The 14,319-nt window shown below is 37.0% G+C and overlaps 1 protein-coding gene across 8 annotated transcripts in view; it reads right to left on the reverse strand.

The window, feature by feature from the left end:
• The window catches only part of KHDRBS2 (KH RNA binding domain containing, signal transduction associated 2), a 624,430-nt gene that overhangs the window by 12,789 nt on the left and 597,322 nt on the right, over nucleotides 1-14,319 (reverse strand). For 6 of the 8 annotated variants that reach the window (XR_007725259.1, XR_007725264.1, XR_007725258.1 and 3 more), the window contains 2 exons: nucleotides 9,503-9,565; nucleotides 2,325-2,353 (listed from right to left, as the gene is read on the reverse strand). The gene's annotated coding sequence lies outside the window, so the exon portion shown is untranslated. The remainder of the gene's footprint in view (nucleotides 1-2,324; nucleotides 2,354-9,502; nucleotides 9,566-14,319) is intronic. The other 2 variants (XR_007725261.1, XR_007725262.1) reach the window with 1 other exon arrangement.

A 14,319-nucleotide genomic window follows, 5' to 3' on the forward strand; every position in this document is an offset into this window, starting at 1 on the left:
CTATTCAACACAGTATTGGAAACCCTGGCCAAGCAATCAGGCAAGAGAAAGAAATAAAGGGCATCTGGCCGGGCGCGGTGGCTCAAGCCTGTAATCCCAGCACTTTGGGAGGCCGAGATGGGCGGATCACGAGATCAGGAGATTGAGACCATCCTGGCTAACACGGTGAAACCCCCTCTCTACTAAAAAATACAAAAAACTAGCTGGGCTAGGTGGCGGGCGCCTGTAGTCCCAGCTACTCGGGAGGCTGAGGCAGGAGAATGGCGTGAACCCGGGAGGCGGAGCTTGCAGTGAGCTGAGATCCGGCCACTGCACTCCAGCCTGGGCGACACAGCGAGACTCCGTCTCAAAAAAAAAAAAAAAAAAAAAAAAAGAAATATAAGGCATCCAAATAGGAAGAGAGGAAGTCAAACTATCCCTGTTTGCAGACAACATAATTCTACCTCTAGAAAACCGCATAACTTGAGCCCCAAATCTCCTTGATCTGAAAAACAACTTCAGCAAAGTTTCAGGATACAAAATCAATGTACAAAATTCAATTCCTATACACCCTAACAGCAGCTAAGCCAAGAGCCAGATCAATAACACAATCCCATTCATAATAGCCACACAAAAAATAAAATACCTAGAATACAGCCTACTAGGGAGGTGAAAGATCTCTACAATGAGAATTACAAAACACTGCTCAAAGAAATCAGAGATAATGAAAAGAAATGAAAACATTCCACACTCATGGATAGGAAGAATCAATATCATTAAGATGGTCATACTGCCAAAAGCAAATTACAGATTCAATGCTATTCCTATCAAACTACCAATGACATTCTTCACACGACTAGTAAAATTATTTTAAAATTTATATGGAACCAAAAAAAAAAACAAAACAAAACCCAAATAGCCAAGGCAATCATAAGCAAAAAGAACAAAGCTGGAGGCATCATGTTACCTGACTTCAAACTATACTACAGGGATATAGTAACCAAAACAGCATGGTACTGGTATGAAAGCAGACACATAGACCAATGGCACAGCATAGAGAGACTAGAAATAAGGCCACACACCTACAGCCATCTATTCTGACAAAGCCAACAAAAACAAGCAATGGGGAAAGGACTCCCAATTCAAAAATGGTGCTGGGATAACTGGGTAGCCGTATCCCAGATGATTGAAACTGAATCCCTTTGTTACACCATATATATATAAAAAATCAACTAACAATGGATGAAAGACTTAAATGTAAAACCTCAAATTATAAAAACCCTGGAAGACAACTTAGGCAATATCATTGTGGACACAGAAATTGGCAAACATTTCACGAAAAAGACCCTAAAAGCAATAGCAATAAAAGCAAAAATTGACAAATGGAATCTAATTAAACTTAAGAGTTTCTGTACAGCAAAAGAAACTATCAACAGAGTAAACACAATCTACAGAATGAGAGAAAGTATTTACAAACTGTGCATCTGACCAAGGTCTAATATCCAGAAATTACAAGGAACTTTAAGCAAATTTACAAGAAACAAAAACAACCCCATTAAAAAGTAGGCAAAAGACATGAACAGACATTTTCTAAAGAAGACATACATGTGGCCAACAAGCATATGAATAAAAGCTCAATATCACTAATCATTAGAGAAGTGCAAATCAAAATCATAATGAGATACCATCTCACACCAGTCAGGATGGCTATTACTAAAAAGTCAAAAAATAACAGGTGCTGGCAAGGTTGTGGAGAAAAGGGAATACTTATATACTACTTGTGGGAGTGTAAATTAGTTCAACCACTGTGGAAAGCAGTGTGGTGATTTCTCAAAGAGCTAAAAACAATTACTGTTTAACTTAACAATCTCAATACTGGGTGTATACTCAAAGGAATAAAAATTATTCTACCATGAAGACACATGCATGCCAACATTCTTTGTAGCACTATTCACAATAGCAAAGAACGGAATCAACCTAAATGCCCATCAATGAAAAACTGAATAAAGAAAATGTGGAACATATACACCATGGAATGCTACACAGCCATAAAAAAGATGAGATCATGTCCTATGAAGGAATATGGATGGAGTTGGAGGCCACCATACTTAGCAAACTAATGCAGAAACAAAATGAAATATCTCATGTTCTCACTTGTAAGTAGGAGCTAAATAATGAGAACACATGGACACATAGGATGGAAAAAACACACACTGGGGCCTATCAGAGGGTGGGGGATGGGAGAAGGAAGAGGATCAGGAAACATAACTATTGGCTACTAGGCTTAGCACCTGAGTGATAAAAAAAATCTGTACAACAAACCCTTGCAAGATGAGTTTACTTACATAAGAAACCTTGACATATGCACTTGAACCTAAAATAAAAATTAAAAACAAAAACAGCAAAAAAAATACTTTGGCAGCCAAAAAAACTGTATTTGAGTAGTTCTTGGAGCTTTGAAATAGCAGATGGATAACCTAAAGATATTTCAGGTTGGTATTTTCAAAGTGTTTCCCTCCTTGAATGCTATTCCTAAAAGATTTAACGGTGTGTGGAAGTTGGTGGAGAAGAAATTGGTAGTTATATGTGTTGGTCAGATACAGCTCTGAAAGACTTATGGAGCATAATAACACATTAAAGGCTTAGAGACATTTGTCAAGAAAGAAATCTTTAACATCATGTTTCCAATACATTAGATAATGAATCACTTTTTCTTTTTTAACATGACCTTTAATAACATTCCCAATATCTACCTTAAGTAGAACCCTAATAGTTAGGCTGATGATTGTGATGGTGGTATGGCAGCATCACTTATATATTCCTTTTAGTAAACACATATATTTTTGTTCCTTGAACAGTTTCCTGTGCTTGTATCCATGTTCTCATTTACCAGTTGTATAACTGTGGCAAGTTATTTAATATCTGAGTCTCAGTCCTTTTATTTGTAAAGTAAAGATAACCTAATACCTATTCATAAGGTTTTCAAAGGATTAAATGAGTCAGTCCATAGAAGGTACTTAGAGCTGTGTTCAATCGCTCTATGGTGTGATCTTGGACAATTCCTGTGGCTCAGCTAGAAAACATTAATATTTCCACACAATGGCAATCTTTCCTTCTGACAGTTTTTAGTTATAGGAATGTTATGTAAATGGGCACACAATGCTATAAACAGAGGTATTGTTTTCTACAATGAACACTAAATAAGCTCCCAGAGTAACAAGTCTCTGAACACAGTTTGTTTCCAGATTCCTTGGCTCCCAGATCCAGAGGAGTAGGCGGATGCTTTCAGGGCCATATTTCACAGTGTATGTCTTTTCCTCCAAGGACAACTACTTTCTTTTCTTCTGTGTTGCTTTTCGTCAGTTAAAAAAATACACAAACATCATTATTTGGGGTATGCAAAAAAAATAGCATTTGGTAATTATGGAGAGACATGTCAATACATGTTATTCATTTGTCCATTATTAAGAAAATGATTATTCTGGTTTCTTGAACTTATAAAGTTGTGAAGAACACAGCCTTTGTAATCTGGCTTTCACATATGTTTAGAAAAGTCCTTGAAGTTCCTCAGTTCCCATATCATCTTTACCTCCCAGAAAAACATATTTCACTCACCTATGTATGCAACCAGAAAAGTTTATTATATATTTGAGCTCTTTTGTATCTAACTTTTTATTAGGAAAGAACAAGCAGAAAACGAATACATATGCTACAATTTTATTTATTTATTTATTTATTTTTGAGATTGAGTCTTGCTCAATCACCCAGGCTGGAGTGCAGTGGCATGATCTCGGCTCACTGCAACCTCCTCCTCCGGGGTTCAGGTAATTCTCCCTTCTCAGCTTCCCAGGTAGTTGGGATTACAGGCACCCACTATCATGCCCGGCTAATTTTTGTATGTTTGTAGAGATGGGGTTTCACCACGTTGGCCAGACTGGTCTTGAACTCCTGACCTCAGGTGATCCACTCGCCGCAGCCTCCCAAAGTGCTGGAATTACAGGTGTGAGCCACTGTGCCCAGCCCATATGTTACAAATTTAAATATGCAATTGATCTTTATCATCTTTACAACCTTTACTCTTAAGATTCTGAGGATAAAATAAGATCAGTGAAAAATGATGGTGAAAGTATTTTCTATATGGTAAATCATTCTGAAAATATGTTTACTGAGAGCTATAATAACAAATTAGTGTGTGGGGATTTTCATATTTAGGTTTATAATATTACTTGTTTTATATTTCAAAGGAGGGACCAACCTTAGTCAGTATTTTCAAAAACAGATATCGACAAGTCAATAAAACATGATGTTTATGTAAGCTAATGTGTAATTCTCTATAATTATCTATAATTGTAGATAATTATATAACATGATACAGAACTCCAATGTTTGTTAACCATTCCTCCCTGCCATAGATATGAATCCTGTTCAGTTATTAGTTGTGATGCACAGCATTAAAACATAGATTATAAGATGCACTTAGTTTCTATATTCTGAAATCAGATGCTTCTCACGATCAACATTCAAAAAATTGCTGATTATATTTTATACCAAAAGTTTTCATTTAATGTATGACATGTCTTGCAATCAACTTTGTTTCATAGTTAAAGAAGTAGAGGATATTGTACCATCATTTGTCCAGAGATCTTTTGTGGATATGTTGATATCACTCAATTAGCCTCCATGATCTTTTATGCATTCCAACTATTTATTTTTGCTATGAAGTACTTATTAACTCTTATTCTTATTCTACCTTAATCAGTAAATGCTATGATGTAGATGTCAAAGACTTCGCAATATTAGTTTTGGGTTTCAATGGCCAAATTATGAACTATGAACAAGTATCTTAGTAAAAAATAGGTGGAAGCAATGACCTAAGTCATAACATGCTTGGACCAGCCTTGCTCCCTTAAATAAAAGTAAAATAATAACAGCACTGATATCACAAAGGGGGCTTCTAATAAGGAAGAGAAAAATCATCTCAGATTCAGACCTTACATAAGTTGACCTAAAATCCTATTTTTTCTTTTATTTTAAATTTCTTTTAAGAAAGCAAAACCAAATTAATATAATAATATTATAAGATAAAATTTACACTAGCCCTCAATTATGCCATCTTGAGTTTTTATGAAACTAGGTGCCTTGCTAATTGCTTGAGATATTTTTATATTATTTCATTTTCTCCCTATATTATTCCTGTGGGACAATACATGTGAGCTCAATATCCTAACGTCTTTGTTTAGATAAGGCTGGAATCCAACTTCAGATTGAGAAGAAAGAATGGATAGTAAAACCATCATCATGAAAACGAAAAGTATCCTAACCTTCCCCAGCCATTTGAAGTCCTCTATCACTGCATCATCATCAAGAGCCTTTTCCACAGCTATTTTAATATGTTCAGATTGCCTATTCATTCAGAAAATATTTATTTCGCCCTGTGTGTCAGGTGCTGTGCTAGATTCCTGGAATTTAGAGATGAATACATGTTCTGCCTCCAAGGACAGCACCATATGAAGACAGACAAATAGTCAGACACTTTCAATAATATGTGGTGAAGCAATTATATAGAAAAGCTGTAGAAACAGAAAACAAGGCTGTCATTCTAACCATCCTGACTGGGGAGGGAAGGAGACAGTTTTATCTCAAAGAAGCCAATGTGTGGCCTGAGTAAAATAATATGAATAGAAATTGATCAAGTGGTAATATTTGTGTTTTTCCTCTTTACTGGATCTCAAATTTTGTAAGGTATCAGATGTAGTCGGGCCTTCCTACCTTATTTTCAGGCACTCTTCCTGAAGTAGTATCATTGATTCCTTTGACCTTCCATCTCTATGCTAAATATTTCCATCCCTATGCTAATTATTTCCATCCAGATAGTATCTCCAGGGTATATTTTTTTCTTTCTTTCTTTCTTTTTTTTTTTTTTTTTGAGACGGAGTCTCGCTCTGTCGCCCAGGCTGGAGTGCAGTGGCCGGATCTCAGCTCACTGCAAGCTCCGCCTCCCGGGTTTACGCCATTCTCCTGCCTCAGCCTCCGGAGTAGCTGGGACTACAGGCGCCCGCCACCTCGCCCGGCTAGTTTTTTTTTTTTTTTTTTTTTTTTTTTTTTTTTTTGTATTTTTTAGTAGAGACGAGGTTTCACTGGGTTAGCCAGGATGGTCTCGATCTCCTGACCTCGTGATCCTCCCGTCTCGGCCTCCCAAAGTGCTGGGATTACAGGCTTGAGCCACCGCGCCCGGCCCAGGGTATATTTTTCTGAGTTTTTGTAGGTCATTTTGTGGTAAGGGGAAAAAAATACGACCACAAGGTGGCAGTAGCTTTACCGGGGGCTACTTTGCCAGTTTCTCTTGTGGAGGAAGTCCTTCACAGCGGGAGTCTGTCTAGTAGCTAAGGGTCAGGGTCAGCACTCAGAAAGGAAGGAACGCAAGGAAACTCCTAGGAGAGATGGGGCTTATGTGTCAAGGCAATGTTGCTCAGTGGCATGCTGAGGAGTCCGGGTCAAAGAGCTCCAAAGGGCAGCAGTGGCTTGGTTCTTTATAACCCATGAGATTTATCTACTGCTAGCAGCTGTGGGGTGAGGTTTTGTGGCATATGCAAAACAGTCAGATTTTAAATGGCTAAAAATCTGCTTATGTAGCCTATTTTAAAAATAAATGCTGTGTAAACATTTGATTTGATCCCCTGGTGGGCTTTTGGGCTAGTGGGTGTCAGCCTATATTGAGGAAGTAACAACCTGGGGGCCAATACGCAGAGGCCATCTTTGGCTCATTTATATAACAGCTTCACATCTGTATAAATCAGTATAATCCAACGCCTATTTATTATCTCCACTGGGATGTCACATAAATATCATGAAATTAACCTAATTAAGATAGAACTGGTACTTCAACAATTTTTCTTTCTTAGTAAATAGAACTATTATCTAAGACTTGAGGCAGAAACTTCAGGATCATACACAGTTCCTCCATTTCCAATCCAAACCATCACGAAATTCTGTCATTTCTACTTCCTGCTTGTCTCTCATATCCAGTTATCGATAGCTGCATTACCAACACTCAAGACTAAGTTACATATGTTTCTTGTTTGGATTACTCTAATGTTCTGCTAGGTTGTCTTCTTATTTTACTCTTATCTCCTTTCCATAGGTTCTTCATACAGCAACCAGGGTTATCTTTTGAAACATGTAGAGATCATGCTAGCTCTTTGCTTAGTACGTTGTAACAGTACCCTGTTCCACCCTGAGAATATCCAAATTAGAAAAACCCTGCATCGTCAGACCTGTAATTCTCCCTCCAAGTCCCAGCTGCTCATCAGTGTCCAGCTACAGGCTCAATGACTTGTGCATGCTCTTTTCCATAGCAGGGTCTCTGCACTGCTATTCTTTCTGCCTCCAACAATTTGAGTGACTGGTTCCTTTTCTACCTTCAGGTGTTGCTTAAATGTCATTTCCTCAGAGAGGCCTTATGTAACTGGCCTAAAATTTCCCTCAACCTCCCCACCTCTCATCCCCATTATTTTCTCTCCTGCTTTCCAGTTATTTCTGGCATAAAAATGATTTTGGTTTGTAACTTAAATATTATGTGTTTTGTTTATTGTTCCAAACTCTCTCTAGATTCTAGGCTTCATGCAAGCAGATACTTTGTCTGTCATGCCCTGTTTACTGCTTTTTTTAAAAAATGTTTTTTTTTTCCTTTAATCAGATGTCTAGTACAGGGCTGGCACATAATAGAATCTAAATATTTGTTAATTTAAATATAAACATAAATTTGTAAAAGATAAATAAGTGAATAAGCACAGTCAGATGGGAAAGGTCTCTCTTTTTAAGGGTTAACGATGTTATTATCTTATGCCATACAGTCAAATATATGAAAAACTTAATGCCCCCTTTTTTAAAAAAAAAATAGGCCAAGAATTTAAACAACTATGGGGACTATGAACAACTCTTGAATGAACACATTTGAAAATCATAGAGTTAAATCAGTTAAAATTCCTTAGCAAGGCTGGGGGTACTAAAAAGTACATTGTGATACATTGTTCTCCAAATTTTTTAGACCAAAGAAGATAAAATAAGCGTAATTTTCATCATTAAGTGTCTAGAAGGTGTATGAGGAAAGGTTTTCTAATGGGGGTAAGAATTAAAAAGAAAAACTTTATTAACAGGACATAATATCTGAGAATCCTGACTTTCTACTGTGCTGTTTTATATTTCTAAGGCATCTCTGGCTGTATTCCCTTTTCCTTCTTACTATTTCCAATGTGTACATTCTCTCTGTTTTCCTTGCTTAGACTTAATGGAAATTCAACCATTCTGTATTGGAAGTGAAGCTGTCTTAATTTGGAAATGGCGACAGAAATAATAATACAAATAATAAGAATATGATAGATAAACATGTATTGTTTCCTATGTGCTAGACATTATTCTAAGGGTTTTAGGTGCTCTAAGTGATTTAATGCTAAAACAAAGCCTATGACTTAGGTACAGGGGGAGCATTCCTTATTTGGAGTGCATGGGAGCACAGGTGTTTTGGATTTCAATTTTTTTTTAGATTTTGTAATATTTGCTATAATAGATATTTGCTACATAATAAGATATCTCAGGGATGGAACCCAAGTCTAAACATGAAATTTATTTATGTTTTATGTACATTTTATATTCATAACCTGAAGGTAGTTTTATTTTCGTCTTGGGGATGCTGAATAAACTGTGTGTTTTGCACCTGCATTTTGACTGCAACTCGTCACATGAGCTCAGGTGTGAAATTTTCCTCTTGTGGCATTATATGGTGCCCAAAAGGTTTCAGATTTTGGAGAATTTTGGACTTGGGATTAGGTCTGCTCAACCTGAACTATTATGATATTCATTTTACAAATGAAAAGACAGAGGCAAAGTAAGATTACATATGTTGTCCAAAATCTCACAGCTGGAAAATTGTGGAACCAGGACTTGAAACCAAGCCTTCTGGCTCACAGTGCTTGTCATGAATCACCACAGTCAATACTTACTCCTGTAATTATGTTCCACTCCTGTTTAGTCATCAGAATTTTTTATTTAGGAGGAATAAGTGCATATGCTATAAGTACGTTCTAAAGCTATCCAGATTGTACTGGTAAAGAAGTGGGAGGTTGTAACAGTAAATGTAGGAATGCCCAATTTGTTTTTTTGCTATACTACTTGGAAATCATTAGCTTTTTAATTGTAATATTTATAGATTTTTATTGGTGGGTAGCACCAACAGTGGACAGCAGAGATTTTCTTGACTTCCCCTTTCCTTTCTCCAGGTAAAAACAAACTGAGAAGTCTGGGAGCCGCTTTCTAGGATAAGACAGATTATAAACCTATGAAATTTTGGAGTGGAGAGAAGAAAATTTGCTCTTTTGCTTTTCTCTGTTTCTAGTTCTCTCCTCTCTATGCTTTTTGTTCAGTAAAACTTAATATCTCATATAATTAATAATTGGAAAGAAATCTTCACTGTCATAGATACATTCATTCACCTTTTATTTATTTAACAAATATTTATGATACCTACTTCTGTTAGGCTCTGTGTCAGGCTTGGATCTGTAGTGGTGAGGCGAGTTCAGATGAAGAAAATCTGTGGTGAAAAAAAAGAAGATGAAAACATGAAACAAACACATATATATGCTCATATGTATGATGTGATTTTTGTATGTATTACTTATACATATATATGCATCCACTTTATATTTACTATATATTTTACATATTTATATATAATTTAAACTTATACACTTTATGTGCTTATTCTATACATATTTTACATGTATATATAGTTACAAATCATCACAAGTGCTATGAAGGAAACCAAGAGGTTATTTGACAGATAACAAATTATTAATGATGGGAACTACTAGAAAGGCAATAGGGAGTCCCTGGGAAGAGATAGGTTAGGGATATTACTTGATTCAAAGAAAAGTGGCAAAGGGGACTTGAACTCCCTGTGCTTCATAGCCTAGCTCCCAGAATCCCTGGTCTAGAATAAAGGAACCACTCAGAGCTGTGTCCTGTGTGGGTGACCAAAATGCCCATGGATGTAGCCACGGGCACAGAGTGAGCACATCAGTGTGTTCATTTTCAAGAAACAACATACCAGCACAGATTGGTGAAATCTAGAAGACATTTAGTTTACAAGCCTATGTTGTGAACATGCTGTGAGGAGATATAAAAGAAAAAGTACCTTTGACTGCAAAGCTTCTGAGTCTAATTGGGTAGAATAAACAGATGCATGAGAAATGACACCGGAGGCAATGGACCAAAATGTGCAAAGAGAGCTATTATAAATGGAATAAACAGAGCATGGCTGAGCTCATCCTTTTTAAAGGAAATGAGTTAGAGACATGGCATTTACTTAATTGATGGTGGAGTCAGTGAGAATATATTTAGATGGACACTGAAAATAAGGGCTTAAATTTAGGAAGACGAACACAGAGAGAGGATGCAACGTCTAGTGAAAAAGAATGTAAACAAGATAAGGAGTTGAAAAGCTTTGTCCTAAACTTGTTAAAGTGCTACTGTTCCTCTCAAGTGCCTGTTTACCTTATGTATCAATGTCGTTCAACAAAGATGTAACGACTTCTATGGACAGGGTATAAACACTAGGCATCTTCTAAAATAACAAGTCTGTTATATGTTCGTAAATATTTCTAGTTCTAAAAATATTTAAAAATAAAAATCTATTTGAAGATCCTAATACTAAAATTCGTCCAGCATTAGAGGCCTTGAAACTTTCAGTGTTGTTCAGAATCAGCTTAACAAATATTATTTGAATGATTTCTAGGTGTCAGGGAAGTTAGTGGACACTAGGAATGCAAAGATAAAACAGTCCTTCCTTTATGGAACTTCAAGTCTAATGTGAAACTGAGAGCGAGAGAGAGAGAGAGAGGAGAGAGAGAGAGAGAGAGAGAGGTAAACCATTTCATAAAACGCTCTATGGAGGCACAAATTGAAGCTACAAAGCAATGCTCCCCAGACAGTGACTGGAAGAGTTCAGAGAATACTCCTGGCAAGGATAGTTACTTGGCTTAGAATTTATAACACGGTAAAAGAAAGTAAAATAAAAAAGATCATGTGGGGAAGAAGGAGCAGTGTAGTAGGATGGGTATACAGAAAAATGGTGAAAAAAATTATAAAATATTATTTTTAGAAACTCAGCAAGATTGCATGTTTCAACATTCAAAATTCAAAATAAATTTAACAAATTCATGGAACACACAACCCTAGTTTGGCAGCTTTGGATTAAGAATATATTTACAGGATTAATTTAAGCTTTTAAGATATGAATTTGCTTTGTGGCCCAAATTTCCTTCCTCAAAAAAAAAAAAAAAAAAAAAAAAAAAAAGCACAAGGAATAGAATTTTAGAATAAAATCTAACAGGTCCATACTTCAGTCCTGCTATTCTCCTATGTGGAAATAGATCTGGAGACCCTGTCATTCTTTGTAACTTACTAGAAAGGGCACTAATATTTGATAGACTAACCACCTATAAATCAATTCCTTGCAGTGAATTTGAGGGATATGGCCTGAAGAAGGTTAATAATCAAGTATAATTTCTGAGTGTCTTGTGACACTAATGTTAGCAGAAACACAGAAAAATACTTTATCTCTGCCAACATCTCAGGAATATGGTGCAGACTTGAGGGTAGAATCATCATTTAACTAAAGGAGGAGAGCTGTAAAGGGAACCATGATTGTTAGTGTTTATGAACCAGAAATCTCTGGAATCTTCATGATGGGTACAGGAGAGAGAAGAGCACTTCTGTTGTTTGCTCAATAATCCAGTATGGGCAAGTGGCCTGTGTCAGACCTTGGGTCAATCAGGGTTCAGTTAGGAAAATAGGGTTCATTTGGAGTAAAGGACTATAATGCAGGGGCTTAGTTAAAGCAAGAAATGGGTAATGAAAGAGACAAGAAACCAACAGAGCAAAGGCTCACTTCTTGTCTCTTTCATTACCCATTTCTTCTCTGAGTTGCTCAACTCCGAAATTAGTAACAGGAGCAAGTTGTAGCTAACCCTAGGCTGGAGGGACACAGGACAGGACAAGGGGATGCTTCTATAACTAACACAAGAGCCTTGGATTACCTGCTGGGAACTGGAACTGTGGCAAACTTGGGTAGTGAGAGGCAGAGTGGGGAAAAGATACAGCTGCTGCTGGGGAAGGTGCAGGAGGCAAAGTTAATGTTGGGAAAATAACCTGACTTCTACCTTTTTCTCAATCTCATAGGCTCCTTCCAGGGTACTTATCCCCAAACCCCCACTGGCAGAAGCCAGTTGCAAGCTAGCTGAGACAGCTCTCTGGGAAAGGAAACCTTAGGGGTCAGATCTCCCTCCTGCTAACTGAGCCAGAGAAAGGGCAAAAGGTGGATTCAAAGGCAAACATGCCCAGAAACAACACAAAACCCATTAAGGAGAGTTTAAGTTACAGAAATCCCAGGACTATCCTGCGGAATAAGGTCTGTGTTCCAAAGACTAGGTTCTTAAAATGTTTAAATACACACACACACACACACACACGTATTTTTTGAGATGGAGTTTTGCACTCTGTTGCCCAGGCTGGAGAGCAGTGGTGCAAGCTCGGCTCCCTGCAACCTCCACCTCCTAGTTCAAGTGATACTCCTGCCTCAGCCTCCCACGTAGCTGGGATTACAGGCATGTGCCACCACATCTGGCTAATTTTTTGTATTTTTAGTAGAGACAGGGTTTCACCATGTTGGTCAGGCTGGTCTCGAACTCCTGACCTCAGGTGATCCACCTGCCTTGGTCTCCAAAAGTGTTGGGATTACAGGCGTGAGCCACCGTGCCTTGCCTAAATACATATTTTTAAAACATATATTTTTTCTGCTTAATGTGACCAGAAGGTCAATGGGAAAAGGGAACGTGTCCATGCACAACCAAAAAATTACTTTAAATTTAATTAGAAATGCTCATCACAGAAGACAAACTGATTTGTTTTTCTCTAAAAGAAATTGCTATGTTAATATCCTGTTTTATAAAACAGCCTACATGTAAGATTTTTTATTTGTTGAAGTAATCCATTTCACACATCAGAAAATCCTTGAATTATCAAAGAAAGGCTTATTTGCCTAAATAACCATGTTGGCCTGACACTGAGATGTGGAGTTTGTTTGAAGTTTTTGTACATTTAGTGACCGGATGTATTTTGATAAACGCCATTGCCTCAAAGTCTTCAGTAGGAAGTTTGGGCACCATCTGTGTTTGTTTCTGTAGGAGCAGTAACTGCCTAGAGAGAAATCTGATGCTCGTTTCAGAGATGCAGTATAAACAAAATTCAAGATGATGTCTTTAACATAATTATTCCACCTTTCATTTACATAGTGCTTTATGCATTTCAGAGTGATTTGATGTGCTTTCATTTAACAGATCTTTACAAAACTTGTGGAAATTGAGTATGGGCTTCTGAGATAAAAGCTCAACAAGGAAAATAACACTGAATTTAGGCAGTCTTTTAAGAGAAGATTGTAAAAACCATATAGCCTCGTATCTTGTTGCTACTAATAGAATATACTTATTGAGAACCTTCTCTGCCAGGCACTTTTTTGAGTGTATCATATATATTAACTCATTTCATCATCAGAAAAATCATATGAAGTTCTCATTTTAAGGATAAGAAGACAAAAAGAGAGAAGTTAAGTGACAACTAATAACAGATTTGAGCCTAGACAGTCTAACAAAATACTTTGTCTCTTAAGCAGTGTCTTCTTTAAATATTTACTCAGCAAGTAACATCCCTAATTACAGAGACATATATTTATATTGGGTCTCTTTTTACTTCTAAAATGTGCATGTAACTCAGTGGTGTACTGGTAAACTGGCTTTCTGCAAAATAATTAAAAAGTCCAGATTTGTAACATTCCCCAATTTCTATGGTATAAGTAGACACACCAGGGTCTACTTCAAGCTACCAAAATGAAGTCATTGCAGTTTAGTTGAGAAGAGAAGCACATGTTTGGATCCTATGAGCTTATATGCGCCGGTGCCAGCACATCACTGACTGATTGAAATTACTGTTGTATTCAAGATGACGTATATACCATGCATGTGATGGTCCACTTTTGAAACATTCCTAAAACAGAAATTCATTTGATTTCCAGCTGTTTTATGCCACCCAGTATGAATTAAACTGTTTTAGATATGTTCTTATTCAATCATTGCTTACAAAGAATTATGTAATCATGTTTATTTTGGATTTGTTTTCCCTTGAGGAAAAACAGGCTTGTCTAGGGTGAAGCAATCACATAGCACCTGGAGAAAGGAGTGGGGAAGCCGAAAAAGTGCAGCTACTCAAAAGATGGCCCATAGAGACAGTAGA

Source organism: Macaca thibetana, chromosome 4, assembly GCF_024542745.1.
Source record: "Macaca thibetana thibetana isolate TM-01 chromosome 4, ASM2454274v1, whole genome shotgun sequence".
In the NCBI taxonomy this organism is placed as follows: Eukaryota; Metazoa; Chordata; class Mammalia; order Primates; family Cercopithecidae; genus Macaca; species Macaca thibetana.